At 49.6% G+C, this 7,313-nt stretch overlaps 1 pseudogene; it reads left to right on the forward strand.

The window, feature by feature from the left end:
* Window positions 1-227: 227 nt before the first annotated feature.
* The window catches only part of LOC135533779 (transducin-like enhancer protein 3-B), a 16,303-nt pseudogene continuing 9,217 nt past the window's right edge, over window positions 228-7,313 (forward strand).

Genomic DNA, 7,313 nt, shown 5'->3' on the forward strand with positions numbered 1-7,313 from the left:
TGAGCAAGCATGGAGCTATATCTAGCATGAGCAAGCATGGAGCTATAGCTAGCATTAGCAAGCATGGAGCTATATCTAGCATGAGCAAGCATGGAGCTATAGCTAGCATTATTACTGAGCTAGAACTAGGGAAGATCTCAATTGCGTACTCTTTGCGTCCTCTCTCTTCGTCTCCTTAAAACCCATTGGATGAGAAAGCCAGAGGTCCCTCCCCTCTGACCTCCTCAATGGGTTTTGAGAAGAAGAGAGGACTTGAGTGTGCAATTGAGATCTTCCCTAGCCACAGCTACGTCCTCTTACCACCCTTTTTCTTTGACTCCTACAGCAACAGCAACATGCTGTCTACCCAGCCTTCATGGTCAGTGTTTGGGAGAGGGATGGATGGAGGGAATGAGAAGAGATGTGGTTGACGTTTGTTTGAATTGCTGCCACTGTTAGCATGTCAAGTGGTTTTGTAACAACAGATAACCACTGTGTGGTAGGAAGTCAGGAACTAAAGCATGCATTGGATGTCTCGATACTGAAAATGGGCTTCCTTCCCTTTGTTTGCTTTCCTTGATCCAAAAAAAGGTCAGTGCAGGAAAGGAAGCACTTTAAAGTATTGGAACCCAGCCTCGTTTGTTTCTATGCTCTTTAGTCAGGTAGTCTGCCAGCCAGTTATTCTTTCATAGAGTCAGCTGGAATCAACACTAACAGTCTGTCTGTGGGAGCTGTGATTTGCCCTGTTAGCTTTAATAGTCTCTGCTCTGCTCATCCCCTCCCGGCTAAGATTTGGAGTCATTTGCACAGATGAAAACAGATACGTGTAAAAGGAAGTCGGTCACCTCTTTATCCAGGAATATTGAATCGGGGGCCGTTTATTTCCCCCATCCCTCACTCTTCTCCTCGTCCGCCTCGGTGGGCCCTTAATGAGACTTCTTGATGATGCTTCTCTGCATGCTTCCCTCATTAGGCACCCTCAACAGGGACTTCTCTGCTCTAACCTTTTCCTCCCTCCCTAACACAAACAGGCCTCTGCTCACACACCACCAGCACAATATTGATGAACAATCCTGCCTGTCTAAGTGGGTTCCATCCATTCTATACCGCCAGCCCCTCAGCTCCAGATAATGAGCCTACTGGATAATAGGCCTATTGTTAAGAGACCAGACTTGATCAACCTTTACTGTTAAAAGGCTTACAAGCTCTGTGTATGTGTTTTCCCCTCCTCTCCTTCTAATGAGTAGTATGGGTCAGGGGTATAATACTCCCAGCTAGCTATCAGGAAGGTCAATAGATTGGTTTGGGACTGACAAATGATGGATGTGCTAAGTGTTATTTAACCTGGTTTTAAAGCACGCGCTTCCCCTTTTCAGCTGAGTGGCTATTTAACTCCCGCCTGTTAGTCTGGATCCCTGAGTCGATCTCGTCTCGCTCTCCCTCTTCCTCTCTGTCTCTCGCTCTCTCTCTCTGCCCTCTCTTGCTCCCGCTCTCTCTCCAACGTTGACAGGCTCTTGGGAGGGCTAAGTGTCTGTGTCCCGCCCTCTCTGCCTGTTAACAGGCTTTGCCAGGGGGCCAGGAGATGGGCGGCTGGCTTTGCTTGTTGGGTGTTGAAGGGTTTGCAGTTTTTATTTTCACCTGCGTTCATGCCGTGTGTGAAATTAACCCTATGTGCATCCCTCTGGGAATACATCCCCGTCCATGTTCTTGTCTGTAGTGTCTGCTAAAACAGTCCACATAGAATAGAGATCTTCGAGTAGGAAGCCTGGACGGGTAACAGTTGTTGTGTTGCCGGGTGCTTCTCACTAATTGCTGCAGACAGCTGGTGTTTGGGGGCAGTTCATCCAGTATGTATCAAGTGCATCCTGTTCATAAAATGAGCTGGACTTTCTTTAGTACGACGTGTGTGAAGGATACGGGGGGTGTGTGTGAAGGATACGGGGAGGGGGGGTGTGTGTGAAGGATACGGGGGGGAGGGGGTGTGTGTGAAGGATACGGGGGTGTGTGTGAAGGATGCGGGGAGGGGGGGTTTATGAAGGATACGGGGGGGTGTGTGTGTGAAGGATACGAGGGGTTTATGAAGGATACGGGGGTGTGTGTGTGAAGGATACGGGGGGTGTGTGTGAAGGATGCGGGGAGGGGGTTGTGGTGTGTGTGAAGGATACGGGGGTTTATGAAGGATACGGGGGTTTATGAAGGATACGGGTGTGTATGTGTGTGTGTGTGTGAAGGATACGGGGGTTTGTGAAGGATACGGGGGTGTGTGTGAAGGATGCGGGGAGGGGGTGTGGTGTGTGAAGGATACGGGGGTTTGTGAAGGATGCGGGGGGGGTGAAGGATGGGGGGTGTGTGTGTGTGTGAAGGATACGAGGGGTGTGTGTGTGTGAAGGATATGGGGGGGTGTGTGTGTGAAGGATGCGGGGAGGGGGGGGGGGTGTGGTGTGTGTGTGTGTGTGAAGGATACAGGGGGTGTGTGTGTGAAGGATACGGGGGGTGTGTGTGTGAAGGATACGGGGGGTGTGTGTGTGAAGGATACGGGGGTGTCCCAGGCCCTCATAATAGTCTGAGGTATTTGTGAGGAAGATGTTCTTATTGCTAAGGATGGTTGTTACCTACTAGTCTTTAACAGAGACATGAGAACTGCAGTTTAATTCAACTCCCCAACTCCCTGCTTCCCATGGTTTAGGACTGTTATTGGGGAGGGAGACTAACAACTTTATGTACTAGGACAATGTTTCTCAAACCTCTCCTCGGGGACCCCCAGCCGGTCCAAACCTCTCCTCGGGGACCCCCAGCCGGTCCAAACCTCTCCTCGGGGACCCCCAGCCGGTTAATATATTTGATCTCTTCCAGAACTAGCACACCTGATTCATCTTGTCAACTAATCATCAAGCCATTGACTTGGTGAACCACTTCTGTTCTAAAACACAATAGTAACATGGGGTTCCTGGAGAAGAGATTTGAAAACCACAGTACCAGGGCTTGTTATCCAGTGGAGTGCCACGTTTAGACCTCTGCAGTTAGAAATGTGGCATTGACATCAGCTCTAGACAGTACATATTTCTGAGAGTTTGTGTAACGTTGTGCCCACCTGAACTAAGCCCCCTTCATGTGTTGTATATCCAGTCCCCGGTCTCTTCCCAGCCGACCCACTTGTCCTATGTCTTGTTCCCCAACAGCAACAGCAGCTCCAGGCTCAGCACCTGTCCCACGCTGCCCACGGTGGGCCACCCATCCAGATGCCCCGCACCCCTCGGGCCTACAGCCCCCGGCATACCCCCCATCCCTGGCGTGGCAGGCTCCGGTCTGCTGGCGCTGGGCGCTCTGGGCAGCCAGGCCCACCTGCCCTCCGTCAAGGACGAGAAGAACAACCACGACCTGGAGCACAGAGGTGAGGCGCTTAAGGGTGTGGATAGTTAGGTGGTTCTGCTCAATGTGCAGTGTCACTGCATTGCGGCCATTTTGGATCCATACAATAGGCATTGTGGTTTGATATTGCGGCCATTTTGTCCCTGCTCAGTGGGCATTTGTGGCTCTAAAATACAGCCATTTTGGTTCTGTGCTCATTTTGTTTGAGTACGAGTTGGGTGGCCTGATGTCCATGTACTCTCATACCATAGTGGCTGTAAACACTCATTAAATTAACTTGTCTGAATGTGAAACCAAAGTATTTAAAAATATATTTTTCTCGTGTATGCAATGCATTAAGTCACAATACATGTTGCTATTCGTACTAACGTTCTTTTCACTTTCTCCCTCTTGGCCTGTCATCCTTTCACTCCCCCCTGGCGATCCCTCTGGTAAAAGAACGAGAGTCGAGCACGGTAAGTTCTCCTTTATTCTTCTGAGCCCCCCCCCCCGTCCATCTCCACAGCCCTCTCTCTCACCCTCTCTCTCACCCTCTCTCACCCACCTTGTCCTCCCTTGACATTGATTTTGAGCCAGTCTGTTTGGTGACTAAGGCACTTTGCATAGACTTTAAACACCACGCCTTGTTATAAATGTAAATTCCTGATCCCTGCAGTAGAACACACACGTTTTGTCTGGTATAAGCTATTCTGCAATCAAATAATGACTGGGGGAGCCGAGTCTGGCTCATAGAGCTGGTGCTGCTTCCCCCCCTACACTATCTAATCCAGGTGGAAAATGACTCCAGTCACCAGGCGAGGATTAGCCCGCTCTATAATTTCATCACAATTAAAAGAGACTTTGACTCTCGTCTCTCCTAAGAGGATTTACTGTCGCCCATCTCTCCACCCCTCCTACCTCCTCCCTGCCTTTTACTCCTTCCATCTTTCTCTCCAGCCTTATTCTGCCTCTTTGTTTTCTAATGCGCTCCTGTTCCTTTTGTCGGTTTGTTGTAATCATTCTCTGTCTGTCTCTCTCTGTCTGTCTGTCTCTCTCTCTCTCTCTGTCTCTCTCTCTCTCTGTCTCTCCTTTCTGTTCATACTCAATCGTTTTGTCTCTCTCTCTGTCTGTCTCTCTGTCTGTCTGTCTCTCTCTCTCCTTTCTGTTCATACTCAATCGTTTCATACTGTCGCTCTCTGTGTCTCTCTGTCTCTCTCTCTCTCTCTCTCTCTCTCTCTCTCTCTCTCTCTCTCTCTCTCTCTGCCTACTTCCAGTAAATATTTCTGAACACAGATAGTGAATTCTTTCCTCCCTCCTGCCCCCGGGCTTCTTCTCTTGTTAAAGCCTCTGTTTATTAGACTAGATTAAATCTCTCTGATAGCCAGGGATAGCGACTCGGTGGCGGCTGCGACAACGCAGGGATTGGGTTCCCAATGACTGGGCAGCGTGAATGGGTGCAGTCATGTCTGAAGGGAATGAAACTGGGCCCCTGCGATTAGCAGTGCTAATGCTAACTCCACTCCCCTCCCTCATCTCCCTCTGTCGCTTCCTCCCTTCCTGTCCTGTTGTCTCAGGTCACCTGATAGGAGGCGTCTGAGGTTATCCAGTCTGTCAATCAGGCCTTAAAAAGACACTGTGTATTAGACAGACAGAGTTGTTTTACTATCCTTGTTGGGACCAAACCATGTATTCCCATTCAAATGATATGTGCCCTAAACCTAATTCTAACTGGAAACCTAACCCCTCCCTTGTTGGGACCAAACCATGTATTCCCATTCAAATGATATGTGCCCTCAACCTAATTCTAACTGGAAACCTAACCCCTCCCTTGTTGGGACCAAACCATGTAATCCCATTCAAATGATATGTGCCCTCAACCTAATTCTAACTGGAAACCTAACCCCTCCCTTGTTGGGACCAAACCATGTATTCCCATTCAAATGATATGTGCCCTCAACCTAATTCTAACTGGAAACCTAACCCCTCCCTTGTTGGGACCAAACCATGTATTCCCATTCAAATGATATGTGCCCTCAACCTAATTCTAACTGGAAACCTAACCCCTCCCTTGTTGGGACCAAACCATGTATTCCCATTCAAATGATATGTGCCCTCAACCTAATTCTAACTGGAAACCTAACCTCTCCCTTGTTGGGACCAAACCATCTATTCCCATTCAAATGATATGTGCCCTCAACCTAATTCTAACTGGAAACCTAACCCCTCCCTTGTTGGGACCAAACCATGTATTCCCATTCAAATGATATGTGCCCTCAACCTAATTCTAACCTTAAAGGGAATCCGAACTGGAAACCTAACCCCTCCCTTGTGGGGGCCAGCCAAATGTCCCCAATTGTCAGAATTGTCCTTGTTTGTACTATCCTTGTAAAGGACATGCTTCCCAGACAGAACACTTCAGAAGAGTTCATACACGTACTATCACAAAATGTGGGGGCTTTTCGGGCACATTTTTTCTCGAGGCCCGTTAACTCTGACTTGAGGAAGTGTATACTGGCTACGGTGTCTCAGAATGGACAAGCTGTACTATTGCCATTTTTTTCCCCAATTTTTTTTCAAGGGACTGTCTTTAAGGGAGTATGCAAACACACTCGTTCCGTTCGCCTTGTCGACTTCAGCTATCCGCCTGCCGAACTGAAGCATGCTGACACCTTAAGGACTTCTGATACCCACATGGATAGTAAAACCAAAAACACACACAACCTCAGAGAGAGGGGGCCCGGGAGGGAGGTAGCTAGCTAGTTACCCACCCCACCACCCCTCCTCTTTCCACCCCTCAGGCCAATCCACCTCTATTTGTCTCTCTCCTTTTATCCTCTCCAAAAGAGAAGCTGCGCATTTTGGAGCCACAATGGCAACATTCATGTACAAATTTAGAGCCGGGATGGGGGAAAGGGGGGGGGAGAATGGAGGGTTTGGCTTAGTCACGAAGAGTCAGATTCCTTTATGTAGCAGCCAAGACGAGGGCATGTTGCCTAGAAAGCCCTTCTGAAGGGGGCACCCCAACGCTGCCCAACCACATCCTCCTTTCTCGTTCTGTCTGCCAACCACAAGGCCTCATCTCTTCTTTTCTCCTCACTACTTTTATTTCCTTACTCTCGCTGTCGTTCGTTTCTTCTTTCTCAGGGGACATGGGTGAGGGGTTAAAATGGGCAGCTCTTGTCGTCTCTGTGGGTAAGGAAAGGCTGAATGAGTGTGTGGGCTTGGCATGGAGGGCCCAGTGCCACCCTGGTAGTGCCAGCCTACCCCCCCCCCCAGCTGCCTCACTACTGGCCTCTCATTGGATGCCAGCTTCCTCTCTACTGGCCTCATTGGATGCCAGCTTCCTCACTACTGGCCTCTCATTGGATGCCAGCTTCCTCACTACTGGCCTCTCATTGGATGCCAGCTTCCTCTCTACTGGCCTCATTGGATGCCAGCTTCCTCACTACTGGCCCCTCATTGGATGCCAGCTTTCTCACTACTGGCCCCTCATTGGATGCCAGCTTCCTCACTACTGGCCCCTCATTGGATGCCAGCTTCCTCACTATTGGCCCCTCATTGGATGCCAGCTTCCTCACTACTGGCCCCTCATTGGATGCCAGCTTCCTCACTACTGGCCCCTCATTGGATGCCAGCTTCCTCACTACTGGCCCCTCATTGGATGCCAGCTTCCTCACTACTGGCCCCTCATTGGATGCCAGCTGCCTTTTTTCTCATTCACTCCCTCTTCTTCGACAACTTTCCTGCTCTACTTTTTCTCTGCGTTTTCTGTTTGCTCTTTGTCAACGTTCCTTCTGTGCTCTCAGTCACTCATTGAGTCTCTCCTGTCATTCAATCCCTGTGGTTTAGGCAGTTTCCTGTCCCTCCCCCGCTACTTGTTTTTGTACTGTATAACCACTGAGTGGTCCTGGCAAGGTGCTGACCTGTGTGAGGTCAGAACTCACCACACCAGTCCACTCTCCAGCAGTCATCCATTCAGCCCAGCA

The sequence above is a fragment of the Oncorhynchus masou genome, unplaced genomic scaffold, assembly GCF_036934945.1.
Source record: "Oncorhynchus masou masou isolate Uvic2021 unplaced genomic scaffold, UVic_Omas_1.1 unplaced_scaffold_2658, whole genome shotgun sequence".
Taxonomy (NCBI): domain Eukaryota; kingdom Metazoa; phylum Chordata; class Actinopteri; order Salmoniformes; family Salmonidae; genus Oncorhynchus; species Oncorhynchus masou.